The sequence below is a fragment of the Podarcis gaigeae genome, assembly GCF_964106915.1.
Source record: "Podarcis gaigeae genome assembly, chromosome: 6".
Lineage (NCBI taxonomy): Eukaryota > Metazoa > Chordata > Lepidosauria > Squamata > Lacertidae > Podarcis > Podarcis gaigeae.
The window spans coordinates 28,870,675-28,894,245 of record NC_139682.1 but is presented as its reverse complement, the minus strand read 5'-3'; the positions used below and the strand labels follow the sequence as shown (position 1 = coordinate 28,894,245).

The 23,571-nt window shown below is 43.7% G+C and overlaps 2 long non-coding RNA genes across 3 annotated transcripts in view; one reads left to right on the top strand and one right to left on the bottom strand.

Moving 5' to 3' along the window:
• The window catches only part of LOC310847997, a 22,805-nt gene extending 3,753 nt beyond the window's left edge, over nt 1–19,052 (top strand). For both annotated transcript variants that reach the window (XR_014566113.1, XR_014566114.1), the window contains exons 3-4: nt 9,646–9,689; nt 18,885–19,052. This is a non-coding gene — a long non-coding RNA (uncharacterized lncRNA). The remainder of the gene's footprint in view (nt 1–9,645; nt 9,690–18,884) is intronic.
• LOC310848009 lies at nt 17,167–23,571 on the bottom strand. The gene is made up of 2 exons (XR_014566128.1): nt 23,409–23,571; nt 17,167–18,878 (listed from the first exon to the last, which is right to left on the bottom strand). It is a non-coding gene; the product is annotated as an uncharacterized lncRNA (long non-coding RNA).

The following is a 23,571-nucleotide window of genomic DNA, read 5'->3' as shown; positions in this document are numbered from 1 at the left end:
TTATTGAAGATGTTTTCAGATGCTATTGTGGCACCATTGAGGTCCATGGTTTTTTTATTATTCCCATCCACTTTAGTGGGCACAAAATTGCACTTCTTGCTGCTTCCTGATTGAGCAACTGTTCACTAGGGAAGGACTTGACCATACATACCCTCAGTGAAGCACTCTGCTCTTTGTGAGAGCTAAATGAAACTATAATTTCAGACTGACAATATGGCTTGGGAAAGCCCAGCATGAAGTAGGTATCTTTCATTAAACCAAGAAAGCATTTCCTAGGTGTGAGAGAAAACAATGTTTTGTGCTCTGAGCCCCAAAACCCATCCCTCATGGAAATAAAGACACAGTGGAGACAGAATTTAGTTTAAATGTTAATGAGCTAATTTTGGCCACAACTTTATTGAATACACAAATGTGACTGGTATTGACTTAGGCAATGGTATCAAAACTATAACTGGCTCCTGCCCCACCCTGCAGGAAGCCTGGAAGAGTAAACAACCAGCAGGGGGATCTCCGTCAGTGTATATTGACTGATGCTCACCCCTGGGGTTCCCGGGGGTCCTGGCATGTCCCTAGCCCCTCTCTGGGCTACGGACGAGATCCAGACCCCCAGATTCTGTTAACAGAATACCCTGTTCATTGGAGGGGCAGGTGATGGCTGCAACTCCCCTCCCCACATTCCCCTAAACCAATGCCTAACCGCCAAACCTTACAAAGTTGTGACGATTGCTAAGAGGTAGGCAAAAGCCAAATGGCCACAGGCAATCTGCCACATTGGGGAAAATTCCTACCCGGCCCCCGTTCCAAAACAGGTGACCAACCAAAGTCCAAAGCAAGGCCAAACACCACCAAATTAATGGGTGGGTGGGTGTTCGGCAACGCGAAGCAAAAGGAGGTCCTTACGTCACGCTGCCAACCCCCAACCTTTGCCACAATGATGGTTGGCTAAAGGCGAGTGGCATAACTGTGGCACCACCGGCTTGGAGCGAGGCAAGCCCCGCCCACAAGCACGTTGGGGAAGAGTTTCAGGGGCCGAGCACAACATGGACCCTCTGTTAGGAGGATCCAACTTATGAAACATGGCAGAAACTTTTTTTATACCATGGGGAAGTGCTTCTTTGTAGGCTACAACTTGGTACAAGATCTAGGAAATGTTTGGGATCTGTACCAGTTGGCTCTGTACATGGAACCAGTGACTAACTTGGAGCCACCTGGCTTTCAGCATCCTACCCTACAACCTAAATTTCACTTCTAGAACCTCACAACTATATTTCCCCATGTCTTTGGCACCAGCAAGGACCACAACCACCAACTCCTCCCTGGCACCATCTACCAGGCTGTCTAGGTGATGGGCAACATCTGCAGCTTTTGTACAAGACTGGCAAATCACCCTGTGGTCTGTACACCCATCACACACCCAACTCCCTATGTTCCTAATGGTCATATAACCCACTACCATTATTTTCACACACCCCAGAGAAGTATACACAACATGGGAGGGGTGTTATCATCTCCCAAGGAATAGGTCCTTCTAAAGGACCATTTCCCTCTTCCTCAAAGTGATGCCTTCTTTCCCCAAGATCCTCATTCTCTATGACAGTGGGGGAGCTATGAACGTCCCTGAAGGCTTTGTCCACCAACCTATCAGCTTTTCCAGGTTAGCCACCTTGGCCTCAAGGAAAGAAACTTGTGTCTAGACAGCCAGGAATTCACATACCTACACTTCTATCCAACATGCAGGCAGTGCAAAATACTGGAAAGCCCCCCACCCTACTGAGTTGCATTATTATTAGGTTTTGTTTACGTCAAGGAATGCAGGGGTAACTAACATGCTTCCTAACTTGCTTGGCTGTTCAGCTTCAAACAATCTATAGTTGGGGGAAAGGGTTGTAGCTCAGAGGTAGAACACTGGTTTGCATACAAATGATTGCAGATTCAACCCCCAGTATCTCCAAGTAGGACTGGAGACCCATATTTGATATGCTGGAGAGTGCAGGAAGTTGCTGGCCAGGAGGACCCTAGTTCCCATAGTGAGTCCAGCTCAGGAGATGCTATTTATGAGATTCCAGGGGCTCTGGATTCCAGTGGCTCCCAGCTGTCACGTTCAGGCTTGCCATGAGGACTTGAGTCCAGTGCCTTCATCAGAAGGCATCCTCCCTCATCTGTCCAAGTCCTGGCTATTTTTCAAGGTCAAAGTCTTGAAAGCCTGTTTGTAGATGCAACCCAGCAGAAGCCCAGGTGGATATAGTTATGTGGCCCTCTGGCTAATGGGAAGAATATTGTCTAGAGACATGAATAATTAACATGGCCATGGTGAGGCTAAGCTACTTGTGTACTATTGAAAGCTGGCATAGCAAGAACAAAAAAAAATATCATTGGGTGGTGATGATGGAGAAAGAGGTACATAGCATTATGGCTTACTTAGTTTAACATTTAGCTGTAAAGTATTGATAGAATTCTGCATTCTGTTTTTTATTGTGACCTTGGCTCATCTCTCTATTAGCTTTCACACAAAATGAGGGAGCAACTCATATTTCATTCCCTTGTGTAGTAAAAGGAGCATGGCCTTGTTAAAAAATATAAGATGGATGAGATGTGCACAAACAGAAAACAACTGCCAGTGGAAGTAATATTCAAATGCAAAGCTGCCTTTTTCTCTAAGTTTGGGAATGTTTCTCAGAGCAATCTACCATGGCAGTGGAAGAATTTCTTTTGCAACAGTTATCTTCATTTTTGCCTCTGGCTCCATCTACCACCAGTATGTGACCCTTGAAAGTTTGCCCAGAAGAGAATGCAGCTCTTGGGCTGAAAAAAAACTGTTCCCACCCCTGACACACATGAAACCCTTTTGCCTTAGTCTTAGCCTCCAACCCCAATGAATGGAAGCTAATGTAATCTAGGCAAGTTGTTTCTGAGAGGCAGGCAGAGGGCAGGAAGAAAGGGGGAGCAGAGTGCAAAGGGTCTTGATTTCTTTTCTTTCTTTTTTTAAAGTGCTTTGGCATCAAGACAAGCTTTCCTCTTGAGGCTAACAGCAGCTTTTGGGGCGAGGGAAGGGAATTTTAATTTGGACCATGTCTTGTATAGGCCACCTCCTTCCTGCAACCCCAATTCTCAGGTTTTGTTTTTTAAGAATCAAAAAAACTTAAGTAATATATTTGATATCATGTGTAATTTGGCTGACAGTCTCTGGTCAATAGTTGAATCAGTGGTGGTTCCAAGTTTCAGGAAGCCCAGAGCTGAGCATCCTTGTGGGGTTCCATGACAATGGCAGGTTTATCAGTTGGCAGCAGTGCTCACCCTGTATCTCTGGGCCTACAACATTTACTCACCAGTGCAACCACTACTAATTTCCCCACTAATTCAGCATCTCTAAGACATACCATGGGTGCTGTGTTGTGGGAAGATTGACATGGCACCAGCAAGTCTGCCTGCAAAGACCAGGAGCTCCAGGATCAGTGTTTCTGCCCAGTTTCCACCTGCCACCGCCATGAAAGAGTTCAGGCTTCAGCGGCATGGTGGCCTTGCTGCTGCATTGAAAGGGGAGCAGTTAGACCTGTTAGTTCTATATTAATTGTCCCACAGCAAAGTTCCTATGGTGTATGCATTGCATATAGTAAATTCAGCTGCCCAGGCCTGATGCTTCTGTCAGCACCAGGCCCAAGAAAATTTGAAAATAAGAAAAGTAAAGTAGTTTCCAGAGGCTCAGTATCAGCCGCATGGAGCCCTGGCGCTCTCCGAGCCATGCCATGTGCTAGTGCCAGGCCTGAGTTGAAATGAAGATGTGATTTGTAAAGTAAGCCAGAGTTACATTAAAAACGGAGATTGCATTAATTTCATATAATGGGACAATTGTCATTCCTGTGGAGAAATTTCTGGGGGGATCTAAATTACCCCATTACACTTTTGTTCAAATTACTCATTCAAGTTCAAGATTTTTAAATATATATATATATATCTGGGAATTGATGTAAATTAAGCAGAAGCATTTTTAAAAAAATAATAAAAAAGAGCCAAACTACAGAAAAGAATTGAAATATTGAGGCACAGTCAACACGACACAAACCATGTTTTAAACAAAGGAAGATGCTTAAAAGCTATCACTCACAAATCATTATCGGGGAGGAATGGAGAATCATTGCCTACAATGAAAAAAAATGTGAAAAACAGAAAAACAAATGCAAAATACTCAAAGCGATAATCTAGTGATGCGTTGTATTAAGGACATTATTTGACTTGAAAATCAACTACATGCACATTATCCAAATGAATTAATTGCCTTAACTCATCTGAGGAGCATTTTTTAACATTTGAGCCTTTGTCAGAATTGCTGGTAAATAATGCCATAATAGCACACTTAACTAGATTTTGTGTGTTACTGCAAGCTTGCATGTCATTCCCATATAATTAGACTTAGAAAGTAGGAGAAAGAAATAATAATCAAAAAATTATCCGTAATAACAGGAAACAAACTCTGTGTGAGTTCCCAGTTGCTCTCATTCTCCTATAATTGGTATTGATGGAGGTGGGTAACTGCTTCAAGGCTTGCAAAAAAAATAATACTTACATGGTAGCCAGTACAAATCTGAATAATTTCCTCAATATTTCCCATCTGTTTTCTCTCAAAGGAATTTAAGCAAAAGATGTGGCTGGCTTTTCCACATAATCTGGCCAGATATAAAGTATGCCATAACTTAATTTCTAAAAACTGAAATTAAATGCTGGTTTCTGTGCAGACACAAAGGTTTTGCAATCTAAATGAGACAAGCCAAGCAGGGATGGGATGGAGATAGAAGTAGTACTTAGGGACTGGCTGGTGAATAGGGATCCAGAATGATGTAGTGGTTAGAGTGTTGGACCAGGACTTGGGAGAACAGGGTTCAAACCCCTGCTCAGCCATGAAACCCAATGGAGGACCTTGGGCCAGTCACAGTCTCTTAGCTTAGCCTGTCTCAGAGTTGTTGTGAGGATACAATGGGAGGAGTAGCTCCGACTGCTCGTTTGCTTGCTTCCCTCATCACCACCACCACCCCAGTGAAAAAGAAAAGTTTTAGACAGTGCCAGCAAAGCAGGGATGCAATTTCCCTTTGTTTGCTAAGTGCCAAATGAAACAACGGATGAGGCAAGAGGGATGGAAGAGATGAGAGGCAGCCAGGAAACTGAGGTTTTGTCAGCAGAGCAAAATGATGTTCTGTATTAAGGAAGTCTCAGAGGTCACTAAGGTCTGAGAAGTGCAATTGAAAATTCTACACAAGTTGTATATCAACCCAGGCCCAAGGAAGACATTTGTCCAAAAGATGAGACCTCTGAGTGCTAAGCCAATAGTTGAAAAAGGCAACTTGGGTCCTTTGATGATGGTGAATCCATCAGCTGATTAATTTCTTTGGGGATGTCTTCTCATCTTTATGGTCAGATTGCCTCAAACCATTGTTCCTATCGGCCCTGTGCAGCTTCCAGTAGAGGCCCCTCTAATTTATCTTCTGTTGCAAGGAAACGCTTCAGAAACATTTATTTCTAGCTGGTATGTTTATTTTTATTGACTGGATCAACGGCAATGCTGCCCACCTTTGCTTTCACATCCTTTTCGCATCCTCTACTTCTGAGATGGTTGGCAATCTTCTCTTCCCCCTCCCTAAATATCTCTTGAAGCTTTGAACTAAAATGAAGCATTGGATTGTATAGAGCAGCCATGCTAAACAGGCCATTTTTGAGCATATTGGTTGTTAAAACAAAGACAACCTCTTTGTCTCAGTTTGGTGGGATTTCGTTGAATACATTAAAAAAGAAAATTTACATTTGTCTCTTCCACGAGTCTCAAGAAATTTGGGATAAGTAGCATCTAACTGACTGGGAAAGGGAGAATACTTGATGTAATATAGAGCCTTTTATTCTTAGTATTCATTGTTTCAGTGATGGGTTTATGCTAGTAATGTGTACCACACCTAGCATTCTCTCATTTCTTATGAAGGTACTCTCCATTTACCTGTCTGTATCTTATTGCAAATATCTGGATAAGTAGCTTTATCATTTATCCTTGTGAATGCAGCATCCGATGCCAGCCTTGGGTTGTGTTGGATTCTTTTGTAAGTGTTTCCTTCGTGAAGTTTTGTTTTGTTATTGGGGTCATATGGATAAAATTCAATAAAAAATACTTTCTCCCCCCAAATTGTAAAGAGTAGGATTCTGGTTTTTTGTTTCTTTTGTTTTTGTAAAGTGCATTATAGTTTATTGTTGCTGTTGTAAAAGATGTTAGATATTGCAATGGATTATGCTATTATGCTATTTTTTATCATACTTTGAGTAGTGTTCCTTTCCCTTTCACACTATTATATGATTGGTGAAGACCTTTGGCTAACCGGGTAAGCTTTGTGAATTGTGATCAATCTTATCCAGTTGTTTTGTGGTGCAGAATGAAAAGGAAGCTCTAATATGGATGCCTGGATGTTGCCCTTCTTGGCTTAATATTACCAATGGGGTGGGGTGGCAGACAGTACATAGAACAACCCTTAAGAATCAGGATAAGCCTCTTAGCATTGATTGAAAGCCTTGTGATTAGGCATAAAAGCAGCCTCTGCAATATCCTAGAGATGAATTTGAAGAGATTATTATGAAATAGTGAGGAGGAAGATGGGAACTCAGGTGCCTTTTTGTACTGTGTGGGAGCTGCTTATTCATTAGCTAGTCCCATGTAGTTGGGAGAACATTAAATGACCCAGTGACGTGGTGTGAGCAAATTGTATGTGCTTTCCCACAGAATCCACCCCATGTTATGAAGCTGGTTCATTTAAATGTTCTTTTGGAGCTTTTTAATTGATACTCCACTCACATATGGTTGGAAGGATCTTCAAAGAACACCTTGGGTCTGGAGCTGAATCCAGATGTCTTATGTTGAAGTTCCAATACAAATTATATTCCCATCTAGAGATGCACAAGGATCTTTTGTTCAGCCCCAAAAAGGGTTGAGCATTTATAAATGCCCCTATTCAAACCCTTGTGATGTCCCTAGTCTCCTTCACTCTAGTGCTCTAAGCACTTGCAGACCCTCCAAGTGTCCCTATTTAGAGAAGCTATCCCATTTCCTGATTTGATCCTGGAACATCCCACTTTTCCTTAGGACATCCCTATTTTCATTGAAGAAATGTTGGATGGTATAGAGTTATCTGAGCTGCAAGCTGTCTGAAGGCAGTCCTGTATAGGGAAGGTTTTTTTTGGTTTGTTTACTGTTTACTGTTTTATTATGTTTTTATATATGTTGGTAGCTGTCCAGAGTGGCTGGGGCAACCCAGTAAGATGTGTGGGCTATAATAGTAACATTATCGTTATGGAATGGGATGTCCCTATTTTCATCGGAGAAATGTTGGCCATCATTAATGCATCCTTTGGATTCAGCACCTGACTGAGGTTTCCTCAGATAATCCTGTTAAAAGACACAGGATTATCTGGTATTCTTTGCACAATTCTACCATGATATTGTTAATGTATAAGGATTTGTGCACGCAGAGAAAAAAGGACAAGAAAGAGTTACGTAAGTTAGGTGTGCTGGTTAATTTTGGGGTGTGTTTGTCCTGCACCTGCATATGAGAGTGAGTCAGCACAATCTAAAATATAAATATACCGTACTTGTGTTTGAAGCAAGTTTTCTCTTGGCTCGTGCCCTTGGCCAGAGCCTAGTCTGTGTTGGGACACTGCTGGTAAGACTGTTCATTACAACTGTATGTAACGCGGGTGGTGCTGTGGGTTAAACCACAGAGCTTAGGGCTTGCCAATCAGAGGGTTGGCGGTTCAAATTCCTATGACGGGGTGAGCTCCCGTTGCTCGAACCTAGCAGTTCGAAAACACATCAAAGTGCAAGTAGATAAATAGGTACCGCTCCAGCGGGAAGGTAAACAGCATTTCCATGCAATGCTCTGGTTTGCCAGAAGCAGCTTAGTCATGCTGCCACATGACCCAGAAGCTGTACACCAGCTCCCTCGACCAATAAAGCGAGATGAACACCACAACCCCAGAGTCATCAGCGAATGGACCTAATGGTAAGGGGTTCCTTTACCTTTACCTTTTATGTAACCCATAAGCTGTGGAACTGTCAGTAAAGGGACTGACCCCACCTAGAACTGTCTGGTGTTTTTCTTTTCCATTGGCACACTCCACTGGCATGTTGAATGGGCACTCTGCACACACCCCAACAGATATTGCGCACGCACACACACACACACACACACACATTGCAGGACTAGGCCTGAGAAGTACCTTAGTGTGAGGCATACTCGCTATTTGTGTATGCATACTCCTCAGAGTCCTCTTCAGTCAACAAAGCAAGAAGAGGTGCAGTTTCCATGTAGCAAGGTCAGTCATTCTGGCAGCAAATGCTGGAGCGTATAACCTCTCCCAGCCCACCCCATCTGACCCACCATTTCTCCTGAGAACCTCTAATGACTGCTGCTGCCAGGTGTGGTGGATTATGTGATTCCATCACCAGCACTGAGTAGCCCTCCAGGAGAACTATTCTGGGTGGTGTAAGGTGACATCTTACAAAAAAAGGAGCATTTTTTTGGTAACATCCATAGCCTGTTGTAACAATACTGCAAGCCACTTCATGGATATAAAATGGTTCAGATTTGCACAGTGTTAGATGCCACTGGTAGGGATCAGTGTGGAGGAGGTGTTCAGAGCGCTGTCTTTTCCTGTTGTCTTTGATGACTGTCGGTGGTTTTGGCCTGCTAATGTGGAAAAGCTGCTTAAAAGGTCAATCACTTGTCCTCTTGACTCTTGCCCATTACGGCTCATAAGAGCAATCCAAAGGGGATTGTCTGAGTGGCTCCAAGAAGTGGTGAATGCCTCATTGCAGGAGGAGGGGGTACCACCAACCCTTGTAAGAGATAATGATGATGCTCCCTTTCCTCAAGAGAACCTCCCTGGACCTGGATGGGTTTAATAACTATCGCCCAGTTGCTAATAGTGGAGGAACTCTAGAGGATAAGTTAACCTCTTCAGATCATATGGTTCTGCCAGCCAGGTCAGCTAGAATACATATTGGCCAAGGCAGCTTTCTGGAAGAATACCTTGTCTTTACTGTAGAACTGGGAGCTTTGGAAGTGTACTGAAAAGATTTGCTTTTGCGGGCTGCCAATCTGCCACGAACCTCTTGTCAGTGGCTTGTGTTTTAAAATGAAAATGTCATCTTGACAGATTAATTGAGCTGTATTCTCTATGTGTAAGGAAATTTAAGAAGAAAACAGTTACTCTTAGCCTTGAAAAGATCTTCCAATAGGTATTTCCCCCTGCATCTCAAATTCAAAAGGATTACATTTCTTTGTGCATGAAATGTAACGTTTTAATGTAGAGGAATGCTTCCAAGGCTGAGAGGAGTCATATCTGGGACTCTTTTGGAGAGAAAGGGACATGTATATTTGTCAGTTTTAGTAACAATACATAGAACTAGAGCTCACAAAATATCTCCCAACCAACACAAGACGAAAATATGAGATCTGGTGTAATTTAGTTTCAATTAGTGCATGGAAGCTTCTTCAAGAATGGATGATATATACTTTTGACGTTACTCTCAGACTATTAAGCACAGTACTGGGAAATTATTATGTAAATGAGAATTATCTTATTGGCTTTAGTGTCATTCTTTCTCCTTTTTCCTTCCAGGTAATTGGTGGGGTTGATGTGGGAACCAAACAAATGAAGGCAGGGTGAGTAATGTAATGTCAGTGGTATGCGCTTCCTTTAGACTGAGCTGGCAAAAATATTTGTGCATGTCACTTTAATTGAATCCCCTCTTAATTGGTTTAAATTGTATTCTGGGTGTTGTTCTATTTTTACTGCAGAGCCTCAAGCTCTGATAAAGCACGTGATTGCAAAATATATCATAAATGCATATTTAGAAAGTAGGTCTTGACCACACGCAGTCTTTTTCTCCTTAATTCTCTCTCACACACACACATGCATACACATACACTGTCCCCTGGTGCAAAATATATGAGAGGAGCATTTCCCAGAATTGGAAATGGATAATGAAATACAAGCCATCTTCAAAGCAATACAGTTAGGTTAAAGTAAGCATGTGAGAAGGGACAATGGGAACAAATGTGCCAGCTCTGCCCCCCTCCATCCCCATTCCAGACACCTTCAGACTTGTGAAAGGTGACTGCCTATAGCAGAGAGTCATTTGTATCTATGGCGGTTCCCCATGCATTTTTGAATAGTTGTAGGCTGTAGCTCAATGGCAGAGTATCTGCTTTGAAAGCAATGTGTACCAGGTTCAACCCTTGGCCTCTCCAGTAGGGATAGAAAGATCTGTCAATTTTGGTTCTCTCGGGTTCTAATTTTTCTAAGCTTTAATCCAGTTCACCGCATTTCTACAGCAAGTTCGCATTAAAAAGAAATCCTAATGAAAATTCAGCAGCATTCTAGTGTGAATTTCTCCTAATAAAACAGCAGATAGCAGAGAAGCATATTCAGGTGTCACACACTGTATCCTTAAATATTAATACAAAACAATGGTATAAATAGAAACAAGCACACTTGTGAGTCTAATAAGCAAGAAGGAATAATTCATAACCAGCTGGAGCAAGAAGTGTTTCCCAAACTGAAGGAAATGCTAAATGAAACAGTTATAGTTAAAAAGCCAAATATGTGTGCGGAACCAGCATGCACATGTGTTTTGATTAGCTCCCAAATGGGCACATAACAATTTTTAAATGGCTCCTGTTTTGAAAAAGCTGTAGTGCAGGCAACTTCCCACTAACACAGAGGCTACTTTCTGGGAGCTTGTGCGCATAAATAAAATTACATAACGTGGGGAGCACCCTCTTTGGGTGGAATAAGCTTTGTGTGGAATAACACCCTTTAAACACCCTCCCTGCCACTCTCTCTTCAATCCATGCCCAAAATACTGTATCCACAACAAGAATTGAAGCTCTGGGGCCAGCAGGGGGCTGGAGGACGCATGGGGAAATGGCTGTTGCTGCTGCGCTATCCTGCATGTCAGCTGTTAGGTGGGGAGGCTGAGCAGCCTAAACAAAGCCCTGCTGTGCCTCCAATCTCTTCAGGGCTTCCTCCACCCTCATTTACATGCTTTTGGGGTCCAGCGAAGGGTCTGATCACTCTCCAACTCTCTCCCACCATTTCCAGGTTTGAACTGAATTGTTTAATTATTTCCTGGTGCTGTGCATATACACAGTTGCATGTGAGTAGAACACACATAAGTGGGGGGGCACCTGTTTCTTCACAACACGTTTAATGGCTCCTATTTTTTAAATGTTGTAAAAAAAAAATATGTATGCCTTGCCTTTATTCATAAAAGGAGGGCAGCTCCTGGCTTCAGGATGGTTTGGATAAGCTGCTGTCACTGTGTCCTGCCACCAGTGCCTGCCCCTGCCAGGGGTAGCTTGTGCCCATTGGGACTGGTTTGGCACTTGAGCTGAGACAATTCATTATTGCGTTGTTTTTTTAAAAAAATAGAATGCTTTTCAAATTGAATGTTTGCCAAAGTGGCTTATAAGTTAGGTTGTATCAATAATGGGAAGGTGTGTACATATGTAGTTAGTTCCTGGGTCAATGGGGAAGTATTTGAAAAGGTAGTTTCCTTTAGAGGTGAGTTGGAGGATAAAGGCATTGTGAGCCAATGTGGAAGCCAAGGAGTATGCAGTTTGTGTTTGAGTTTACCTGAAGTGCTTAGTGTCTGTTTCTAAGGAAGGCAGCCCTGTTGGGCAGCTACACAAAATGTTAGCATCACCAGAACCATTTGGGCAGACACTTCCCTGACAAAGCAAGGCTTTGTGTGGAATAAGCCACATACAGCAAAATGGGTGTTTTAATTTTAACAACTCGTATGTAAAAAAAGGGAACAAATGGTGGTGGAAAGTGAATTTTCTTTCATCTCTATAAATGGTGTCACACACACACACCACACAAACAAACAAACAAACACACACACACAGAGGCCTGTTCTGAAAGTTACTTTTTCATAGTCCACCTGTTCCCTAGGACCTTCCATAATGGTGGTTTTAAAGAAAAAGAGGCTATTAGTATAGCCATGTGGCCTATTTTAGGAAAACAGTTCTCTATTTGAAGTACTATCCAGTTTCTAGATAAGGGAGAAAAGGAGAGGCTGTGAAATTGTCCATCAGGAGTTAGCACTTGGACAACAGATTGGATGGTCATCTCCAAATACACGACTTTCAGGCAGTCTAAGGCTTCCAGTTCTCCTAATTCACGTGGTCCATTTGACGCCCCTTATGTTTTCAAATTTCTTCCTGAATGTGATCCTGCCCTCTCTTCTTTCAAATCCTCCCTCCAAATCCACCATCTGTGAAGGTTTTAGCCTAATGGTTACTGCAAAATGAAACCTAGGTAATTCAGGTACCATATACTCCTGCCTTCCAAAGCTTGCAAGGAAGAGTACACTATAAGTTCTTTACTCGGTTTCTAGAAATTGAAACTCCAAATCCTCTAATACTGAGAAATTCTCAGTTTTCCGAAGCCAAGTACTAAGTGCATTTGAAAAAGGCTTGCCGGTTCTAGAGATATCTCAAGTAATTATAAAATCATCAGAAGCGTAGAATAAAGTCTTATACGCTTAGGTGCTGCTGAGCGGAGCGATTCCAGGTCTCATTTAATATGCAACACCCTGCCGCCTCCGTCAAGCCCAATTTCAGGTGTAACAGGTCTATTTGCTCACTCTTCCAGAGCAAGCTGACTTCATACACTGGATACAGAAGGAATACTCTTTCCCCTTGAGCAGTTTTATGCACTTTGTGGCTATTTGAAAGGACTTAGCTATATGCTTGCTACATGTTATTTTGAAGCTGCTGGAAGATCAAGGATGTTATGTGAATCCAGAGAGAAAATTAGATTCTGAGTTCTAGGCATCTGCTTTGTACAATAATTCAGAGCAGCCTCGTATGCTTTGCATTTTCTTAAAAAATAAACCATTAATGTCTCATTCTTTAAAAAAGAAAGAAAAAAAGAAAAGAAATCCACAGACTATTATGCAATTAAGTATTCATAAACATTATTGATTTCACTGGGACATTAGTGTGCATGATAGTGTTCTCAAGAGCAGCAAATGTCTTTGGCAGTCAACTTTCCAAAGGAATAAGAGGAAAGGGTGGGTTCATTATTTCACTCTTGGTGATTGAGCCACCATGGGGCCCAAAAGGTAACAAGAAAAGAGGAACCAGATCTTCAGTAGAGGCACTGCAGCCGTTCCTACCCGGAACAAATTGACAATGAAGAAGGACTGGATCCTCTCACTAAACTTCCCAAATCATGCCACCTTAATCTTTGGAAGCCCCATGTGACTTTCTCTACCTTCTGAAGTTAGGCAGGTGGTGACAAGAGAGAGGACCTGTTCGTGGTCCTGTCTGGATAGGACTTGGGTCCAGTATACCTGAAGGAGCATCTCCACCCCCATCGTTCTGCCCGGACACTGAGGTCCAGTGCCGAGGGCCTTCTGGCAGTTCCCTCACTGCGAGAAGCCAAGTTACAGGGAACCAGGCAGAAGGCCTTCTCAGTAGTGGCACCCGCCCTGTGGAACACCCTCCCACCAGATGTCAAAGAGAAGAACAACTACCAGACTCTTAGAAGACATCTGAAGGCAGCCCTGTTTAGGGAAGCTTTTGATACCATTGTATTTTAATATTTTGTTGGAAGCCACCCAGAGTGGCTGGGGAAACCCAACCAGATGGGTGGGGTATAAATAATATATTATTATTATTATTATTATTATTATTATTATTATTATTATTATGTCAGAATATGACTTTCAGGATCCCATTCAACAAAATGAGCAGACGTGCCTCCAAATATAGCAGCCCTTCAAACCATAACAGAGGGTGCTAAAGCACACTGATCTTGAAGTGCAGCTGCTATGGCCAGGGCTGGTGCCATCCTCCAAACATACACTCAAACCCAGCCCTGCTTGTGGTGGCCCCTATATGTTTCTCTGCTGCTGCTGCTGCTGCTGCTGCTGTGGCTGTGGTGGCAATGCCACCACTTAACACCCTCTACCAGGCCCCCAGACATACTTTAGTGGTGGGCAAGGAGTTTTTTAATACAGTGGTACCTTGGGTTAAGTACTTAATTCATTCCGGAGGTCTGTTCTTAACCTGAAACTGTTCTTAACCTGAAGCACCACTTTAGCTAATGAGGCATCCTGCTGCCGCTGCACCACCGGAGCACAATTTCTGTTCTTATCCTGAAGCAAAGTTCTTAACCCGAGGTACTATTTCTGGGTTAGCAGAGTCTGTAACCTGAAGTGTATGTAACCCAAAATACTACTGTATTTTGAATGAGAACTAAGCTTGGTTCCCATCTCTGGTGACACTTTCTGCAGCTGCGCTCTTCTTTCACACATGCAAGTCACCACTTCATGACTGACGTGCATGAAATTATTAACTTGCTCTCATCTTTATTGAAGTGCTAACACTGAGAACTTCTTTTCCTCTCCATCTGAAACCGCAATAGCTAGTGATTGAGATAACAGACAACTGTTTTATTAATTTTCTCTCCAAGGCTTTATGAAGCCTAGAAAAGTGTGTGTCATTCATATACACACAGAGAGAGACACGCATACATGTGTGTGTGTGTTGAGCAAAGTAGAAAGTCCTGCAGGGTCATGGATAATTAGGGTTTTCATTATACTGGCAAGAAGCTGGCAATTTTTATATCTTACTCTTTTATGGTATAATATAAGCTAATATACTCTTAATAAAAGAGAGCTCAGAGGAAGGCCATGTCCTATCCATTTGAACTCCAAGTAATAATATTCATTTCCAATGCAGACAAAAATGAGGAGCCAAACAATTTATCTTTTCCTTCCTTTTCTTTCCCTCCTCCTCCCGACAGTGATTTGTTGAATCGCGAAGATGCCATTATTCTGCGCATTGCTCTTTCTATTGTTGTTGCTGCCGCTTTTATTTTACACTTTATTATCATGGTGCTTTTTGGGGATGAAAATATTCCAACTTCAATAAATTACCCGAGGTGTTTCTTATTTTCTCACCGTTCCCTTGTAGATTGGCTACTTGCGTTTCTGCAAAAATTCAAAGCTCCGCCGCAATATGTCTTTCATTAGGAAGAGGTTGTGTGGGTGTCTGTTGTTCTAATAGTCGTACAACTTTGCCGCACCTCTGCGGCGGAGGACGTTGTGCATTTGGTGTGCTGGGGGCAGGGAGCCAGAAGACGTCGCTGTCAGTATCTCCAGGGGAGCCAGTCAGCAAATCTGGCAGGCTCTGGGGAGCAAGGGGTGCCCCCAACTCCAGCAGCCCCCTTCTGCCCCACACTGCTGCAAAATGACCCACCCACATTCCCACAGTTAATAGCATTTTGCAGAGGACTAGTGCTGTTCACTGTTCCTCACGGCCAGAAAAGGAATTTTACCCACCATCAAATTGGCCTGGGTTTTCTTGCAGGGGGAAGGTTGCCATCCTCACCTCAAGCTATTGCTTCCCAATCCGTCATTGTCAGGTGCTGTTGTGGTTGCTCGAGAGTAACCAGGCAGGACTCCGACCTGTCTTTTACAGGCTTTATTTTGGTGCAAACTATTTAGAGAGAAGAGCGTCATAGGTTCATGTCTGGCTCAATCGCTAGCAGAATCCGGGAGTGGTCTGTTTTTGTACCTCCCCCAACATAAAAGTCTCGTCACCCCCAGCCTTTTCCGCCCCTCCCTGCACCTCAAAGTACTGCGCATGATGGGCGTTGGCAGGGGCTTGCTTCCCTCCTCTCCAGCTTGCTCAGGTGCGGTGTTAAGGCTCTTTCTAACATCCTCTGGTCCTTGCACCTCTTCTCCACTGGAGGTGGGGCTTTCCTCCTCGCCGGAAGAGGGACTGCTTCACAAGATTTTCGGAGGCTCCCTGTAACACAACCTCTCACCTCTGAGCCGATGGCAGTTCCCTGACAGTCATGCTCTCAGTTGTCACAACGTGGCAGCGGAGGGCATTGAGTAGAATCCATAGATTGTGATAATCTATGGGCTGATGTGGAAAACCTTGGCCCTAGATAAGGGGTGGAGGTGGGGAAGGCCAGATGGCATGCTCGCAAGTTGCTAAGTGCCCCACCAGTCCAGTTCAAACTGAGGTACAAATATGTCCTGCCACGCTGCAATGCCTACAGGCAGGCAGCAAAGAGCATCTAATCAGCAGACAGTCTAGTGGACAGAAGCTTGCTCTGGGTCACACCAGCATAATCAATAAAGTTGCTGCCATTTTTCACCCGCTTGCTGTGCCTTGTTGTTCATGGCTCCCCTGTGCCTGGCATGCAAACCCCATTGTAGCACGCTGCCTCTGACCCCCTTGCTCACCAGGGCAAAAACTGAGAGGACAGCAGTTTTGGACGTTTCTTCCCACGAGTCCCATTTGACAACACAGGCTGGCGTGTGGGAAAGGGGAAACTGTTTTCCTTTGGCAGCTTGAGATATTAATTGCCACACACATGGTTAGAGGAAGTTAATTCCATTTACCTGGGAAGGAAAGGGGAGGCAGGATTAGAAACTGCTTACTCATTAGAAAAAAATGTCACTGTTCTAACCCCCTCCCCCACGGTTTTTCCGTCTAATGTTCTTCTGGTTGAGCAAGAAAGTTCGTAAAGTCAGTTTTAATTAAAGTGCGTAAATCTGGCTGCAGCTGTGCACCTAATGAGGGGGCTAAAGGGTCACTGACAAATGTTTGCATAAGCTCTCGCCCTTCTTTCCCTGAGAAAGTGGTGCTCATCTCAAATCCTTCCCACGGTTAATGGATGTTGCTCTTTTCAGCACCGAGCCGCCTTGTGTTGTTGATTTGCTTGTTTGTATGAAAGCTCATTAAGAAACAAAAATTAAAGTATGGGCAGGGAGGGTTATTCTCAATTTGCAATGAACACAAGCACTAAAACACCCCTTACAAGTGGTGCAGATGGAAAGTGTTAAGACTCAGCCACACTTGGCTTCCCCTTGCCCCATGCTTTCTAGGTGCAGGTCATAGAATTCTAGAGTTAGAAGGGACCCTTAGGGTCATCTAGCCCAACTCTCTGCAATGCAGGAATATGCAGCTGTCCCTTATGGGGATCAAACTGACAACCTTGGCATTATCAGCACCATGCTCTAATTCATGGGTAGGCAAACTAAGGCCCAGGGCCGGATCCAGCTCAATTGCCTTCAAAATCTGGCCTGCAGACGGTCTGGGAATCAGCTTGTTTTTATATGAGTAGAACGTGTGCTTTTATTTAAAATGCATCTCTGGGTTATTTGTGGGGCATAGGAATTCGTTCATTTCCCCCCAAAAAATATAGTCCGGCCCCCCACAAGGTCTGAGGGACAGTGGACCGGCCCCCTGCTGAAAACGTTTGCTGACCCCTGCTCTAACCTACTGAGCTATCCAGGTCCTTTCTAAAGCTCCATGTCCGAACTCTTCCCCCCCCCCCCCGCTTTCCCCAGGAAAACCTTCTCTTTAATGCTGAATTGGAACTCAAGTCCCATCAATTCAAGTATTCCATGGATCACCTTTTGCTCCAATTCAGTTGTAGAGAGTGGAGAAAGCGCCAGGGGGAAGAAAGTGCTTGAACACAGATCCCTGAAGCACAGACCTGTGCCTAGAGACGTGGCACAAAAGGAAGTATGGTTCAGGCTTTGTTTTGCACACCACCTGTGAGTGCTTATATCACACCATCCTTCCTTAAACTTCACCATTTTCCTGTAGATCCACATATATTGCTCCCTCCAAACCAAAGGCTCGGCAAATGCTATCCAGAAGGCCAGACCTATCCTATGTTTAACTGGCATGGCTTCCTTCAAGGAATCCTGAGGTTCATGGTTTGGTTAAAGGTACTAGTAATGTTCCAGAGAGCTCTAGTCCCCTCCTTTCGTAGAACTGTAAAGTGGGAAGGGACCCCAAGAGTCATCTAGCCTGACTCCCTGCAATGTTAGGGAAGTGAGAGAATCTCAGTTAAACCTGCTTGATTGGCTGGGTGGATGAGAGTTGGAGTCCAAACTGATTAGCTGGAATCTACAAGGTTGGAGTGGGCTGCTGTAGTATGTATGGTCAATACATGATAAGGATGCACGGGTAGGGAGATTGTGGTATGTCTGGGTAATCCTCCATTACATAGGTGATTTATAGTTGATCAGTTTCATGTAGATAACAGAAAAATCAGAATTCATGGAAAGATAGCCACCTATCAATTTGAACTGTTGCCTTTATATATATTCATTGATAGGACCACCTTCCTCATACACTATCTGTGTTTATGTGCTTCTTTCCCTATCTCTATGTTTTTGGGGGAAAGAGAAGTAGAATGTGTATGTATGGAGTTTCCCCAGTGCTTTCTCTAAACTGTTACAGCATATTCCAGTATTTTACCCCAATGTAAAAGTTCAATAAACTTTTAATAATGACAAGAAGAAGATTTAGGATTGGTTGACAAGTGTGGGGTCCTGTTTGTCTGCAGTACAGACACCTACGTACACCACTGGGTATAGATTTGTTGTGCAGACTTGGCAATAGCACCTGCAGTTGATTGAAAGTGTGTGCGTCTTCTGGGAGATCCCAGCCAACCACTGGGAAATGGGAATCAGTCCTAAATGATGGCTTTGTAAATCACCCCCTTATGCCATAAGCCAAGGTCATCTTCTTCTTCGCAGTGTCCCATGACATTTTTCTGTTCCCTTTTTATTAGAAAAGCCACTTCTGTTGGGCAATCATTTTTAGTCACTCCCTGGAGTGATTTTGCTGTTCAGGAAGTACAAATAACTGTAATGTGTACTTGAGTTGGGGGGGGGGAGAGAGAAAATTTTCCCTTTGAGTTTGTTTTATTTTTATTTTCGTGGCAGATTTGCTGCTGTGTAATGTTTGGGAATGAATTCCTTGGCTTTGACATTGTTTTCTTCATTGTTATTTTTTCTGTACCTATAGAGAAGAAAATAAAAAATTCATTAAAAAGGAAGGAAGGAGAAAGGATTGTGTGGCCACCCTGCCTCTGTTATGTGGCAGAAGAATATAGACAAAGGAAGGAGAGACTGAAGTCACAAATAGTTTTTGGCTTTTAAAAAAACAACACTTTTAAAAATGTTGTGTTTTGATTTACTTCTCAGTACTTGCATGAAGAAAAGAAAGTGTAACAGGTAAGGACAAGAATGACTAACACAACCTTGAATGTTACTTGCTGTGATAACCTGTTCACATTAATATGTGAAACTGTATACAGAAAGGTATATCTTGTGAACCGCCCTGAGACCTGTGAGTAAAGGGCAGTATATAAATTGTAGTAGTAGTAGTAGCAGCAGCAGCAACAACAATGCTCTTACAGGTTCCCAAAGCTAAGCCCCTAGTCAGAGGATTGGGAAGCTGGGTGATCTATGCATCAGCAATGGTGGGTCCTGGCAGAGTGCTGGGACCTGGGCAGCTGTCCAACTCTGCTGATACTGCCTCTGAGCAGGAGTTAGCAAGAGGAGGCAGGGAGCAGTAGCAGGACTGTTGCCAGCTAGTTGGTAGTGCCATCTTAGCTTTCCCAGCCCTTTTCTGCAGCACCTGGGGAACAGCACTTGGAATAGTCAGACGGTTTGCCTCACTAGCTGCACCCAAAACCAGCTGTTGGTTTCCAGAAGGGGGAAAACTTATTTATATGGATCTGCAGTTGATGCTGGGCTGCTGCCAGTGGACAGCCCCCAGTGGGGGCAGCTTTGAAGGGTGGATGCTAAAGGGAATATAGCCCTTTTTGATTATCTTTTGGGGTGGGGGTGATGAGCATTCCCTGTGGGTGATTGAGAGAGATTGGAGCAACCAAGGGAGGGGACATGTGATAATATAAAATAACAACAACAACAACAACTTATTATTTATACCCTGTCCATCTGGCTGGGTTTCCCCAGCCGATCTGGGCAGCTCCCAACAGAATAGTAAAAGCACAATAAAACACCAAATCTGGCTTCCAAGAGACAGGCAGAACGCTGAGGAGCTGCGTCTGTGATGTAAGCATGAACACAAGTCACAAATGTATATCCAGTGTGATTGGTGGGTATTTGGTGACTGGTGTTTTATATTATTTTGATTTATTGAATTTATTGTATTGAGTTTATTATACATTTCTTTGGTGTTAATATGCAGTTCATTGCTTTGGGGGCACAGCATAGCATCCAAAGTCTGGAGCGCAGCAGGCACAAAATCTGCTTTGTTGACCAGATAAAGAAACAAGGACAACTAGACTTAAACAGTTTGCTTTACTTTACTGCATCAGGAGTCGAATTCTGGCATTTGGACACAGACACTTTTGGACACACTCAACTGGGCTGCCTGGGCTAAACCACATTCTTTTAATGCCCTGCATCCCTTGATTGTATTGGGTTGGATTGAAGGCACGTTGATTGTATAATTTATCCCATTTGGTGAGTCCAGTTTGCATTCCAAAAGCTAAAAGCTACAAGTCATAGAAGGCTGACTTTTTTATGTTGCCCTGGAATCAGGCTGAGTGTAGAATCTGATCATATACAGCACCCTTCAGTGCAATCACCTTCTTATACTTCTTAGTCAGAAGTCTTCAGATACCAGACTGACTCGAGCCCTGTCCTTATTAAATGTATCCCTTATTCTTCTTCTAAGGAGTTCAGAGCAGCTTACATCTGGCTCCCGGGAGGTCACCTATTACCCAGGCAACTCAAAGGGCCAGAACTGCTCAGCTTCAGCAGTGGATCTGAATCACATGCCTCAGACTACTCTTGACTCTGCCTGGAAACAAAGAGTTCTGACTCAGGAGGGTAGCAGGAGACCTGGGTAGAAGATGCTGCACACGATCATAGGTATAAAACTAGTGTTGAGGAAGAATCAAGGAATCCTCCCATGCTGTGAGGGTTTCAATGCTTCTCTGGCTTTACCTGACCCCCAAAAGCAATAAGGGGAAATGGCTCTAAGAGAAAAAGAGCAGTGATTCATTCACCCTGTCCTGTTCAGGGCTTGCAGCTACAACTTACTGAACCTCTCCCCAAAACGCTCATTCTTCCTCAGCCAGTTTAATAAACTACAGTGGTACCTCAGGTTAAGTACTTAATTCGTTCCGGAGATTCGTTCTTAACCTGAAACTGTTCTTAACCTGAAGCACCACTTTAGCTAATGGGGCCTCCTGCTGCTGCTGCACCACTGGAGCATGACTTCTGTTCACATCCTGAAGCAAAGTTCTTAACCCGAGGTACTATTTCTGGTTAGCAGAGTCTGTAACCTGAAGCGTATGTAACCTGAAGCGTATGTAACCCAATGTACATTTATATCGTATGCCAGAATCCCCTGCTGTAAGAATCCCCTGCTGTAAGAAAACACACTGCAGGATCTGTCAAAAAGCCTATCTAGTTCAGCATTTTGTTCTCACAGTGGCCAGTCAGAAGCTTACAAAAAGCCCACTCTCAGGGCACAAGCATAAGATCACTCCTAACGCAAGGACAGAGGATCTATCTAACTCTAGTTGTTGTTGGGCTCCAACTCCCACCATCCCTGAACATTGGCTGTGCTGGCAGAAGCTGATAGGAGTTGGAGTCCAACAATACCTAGCTGGCCACATATTCCCAATCCCTGTAGAAGCAGGAAGCCAGAAGATATCTCAGGTGTCCCTGGGTCCTTGCTGTTCCTTACTGCCAACTCCCATGGAATGGATACTGGCTCCACCAAAGGAATGTCTACATGGAGAACAGAAGCCTGTTGGAGGAAGCAGAAGTTCTGGCCAGCTAAGCACCACACTTGCAGAGGAAGAACTTTGTGATAACTATAGCTTGTTTCCAGGCAGAGGGATCCTATTTATTTGGAGACTGCTGCTGATGGTTGGTGGTTGATAGCTGTGTGGGGGAAAGGACCGTCCAACTGAAATAATAATGACTTGGGCACTTCATGTTCATGTCTTACAGCTGCTCTGTGTTGCACAGGTTCAAAGTGGTCTGTGTTGATAGGCATTTGAAGATTGTTGCCCAGTTCCCTCTCCAAGCTCACCCCTCCTTTTCTGCACCTAGCTAATGTCACTAATAATGTGAAGTTGTAAGTTAACAGACACAGCTATGCTGCTTTGAGCTTCTGCCTTTGTGTGACAGTCTTAGTGTTCTGGTGCACCAGCTCAACATCATGAGTCACAATAAGAAGATAAGACTAAGCCCTTGTAGATCAGGCCAATGGACCATCTAGTCCAGCATCCTGTTCTCACAGTGGCCAACCAGCTGCCCATGGGAAGCCCATAAGCAGGGCCTGATTGCGACAGCACTCTCTGCCCTCCTACACTTCCCAACAACTAGCATTCAGAAACAAACTGCCTCCAACAGTGGAGGTGGAACATAGCTATCATAGGTAGTTATTAATAGCCTCCCTGAATTTGTCCAGTCCTCTTTTAAAGCCATCCAAGTTGGTGGCCATCCCTGCCTCCTCTGGGAGCAAATTCCATTGTTTAATGATGTACCTTCTTTTATTTGTCTTGAATCTTCCAACGTTCAGCTTCTTCAGATGTCCACAAGTTCTAGTTTTATGAGAGAGTGAGATGCTTCATTACTAGCCAGAGAGCAGTTGTACGTGATCCTATCCACGTCTGTATAGCAAATCAGCCAATGAGACCCTCCTGGTGGCATGGTGTTGGGGTCCAGGAAACAGCTTTTTCAGTGGCAGCTCCTTTCTTGTCAAATCCCACCTCCTGAAAGAGGTGTGTCTGGCCCCATCTCCCTTTAGTTTTTGGCAGCCACCTTTTCTGGCAGGCCTTTGGAGGAAGAGAGAGACCTAACTGCTGCTGCTATTAGTAATTTCCACTCAGTGATTTGTTGTGCTGCGTGTCTTAAAGGATAGGGTTACTTTTATGGGTTATATGTATTTTGTCTACATATTTTAATTGTAGGACATCCCTCCCTAATTTTAACTAATTAGATTTAAATAAGTAAATAGATTAAGCATTATACATGCTTAAAAACCTTGATTTCATATGGGTTTGGGCTTGTCGAAGCCAGGACTCCCTGTTGGTTTATACTAAACTGACTTTACAAGCCTTTCTTTGGATGAGACTTTAACTTCTGTCATGGGATTATTACCACCATGGTTTAGCCCATAACTGCCAATTGCGATGCTCTGAGAACTCTCCTGACTATCTCTCTCTCTCTCACCAGTTAACTTCCTCATCAAGGTGTTAGCAAACCTGAACTTTGCTTAGAATATTTATGGGTGCATCAGAGACACTGCAGGCTTCACCACACCACTTTGCAGGTGGGGAACCTGCTGCTTCCAGATACTGTTGGATTTCAACTCCTATCATCCCCAACCAGCATGGTCAATGGTTAGAGAAGATGGGCATTGTAGTCCAAGCATCATCTGGTGGGCCACAGGCCCCCACCGCTGCTGTAGAAGAAGATACCCAAAAAGCACTTGAAAGTTACAGCATCAAAGCATCTTTTGCAGTCTCATTCAGGCCACAATTCTATAACTACTTACCTGGAGCAAGCCCCACTGAATGCAGTAGAACTTCCTTTTGCACAGACAGAATCTTAATACATCAGGATAGGCAGGATCCTCGTGGTCCCTTCCAACTCTAGGATTCTGATAGGGAACAAGTAGCCAGCCAGATGTGTTGCACTCCCAACTCCAGCGGCTACTG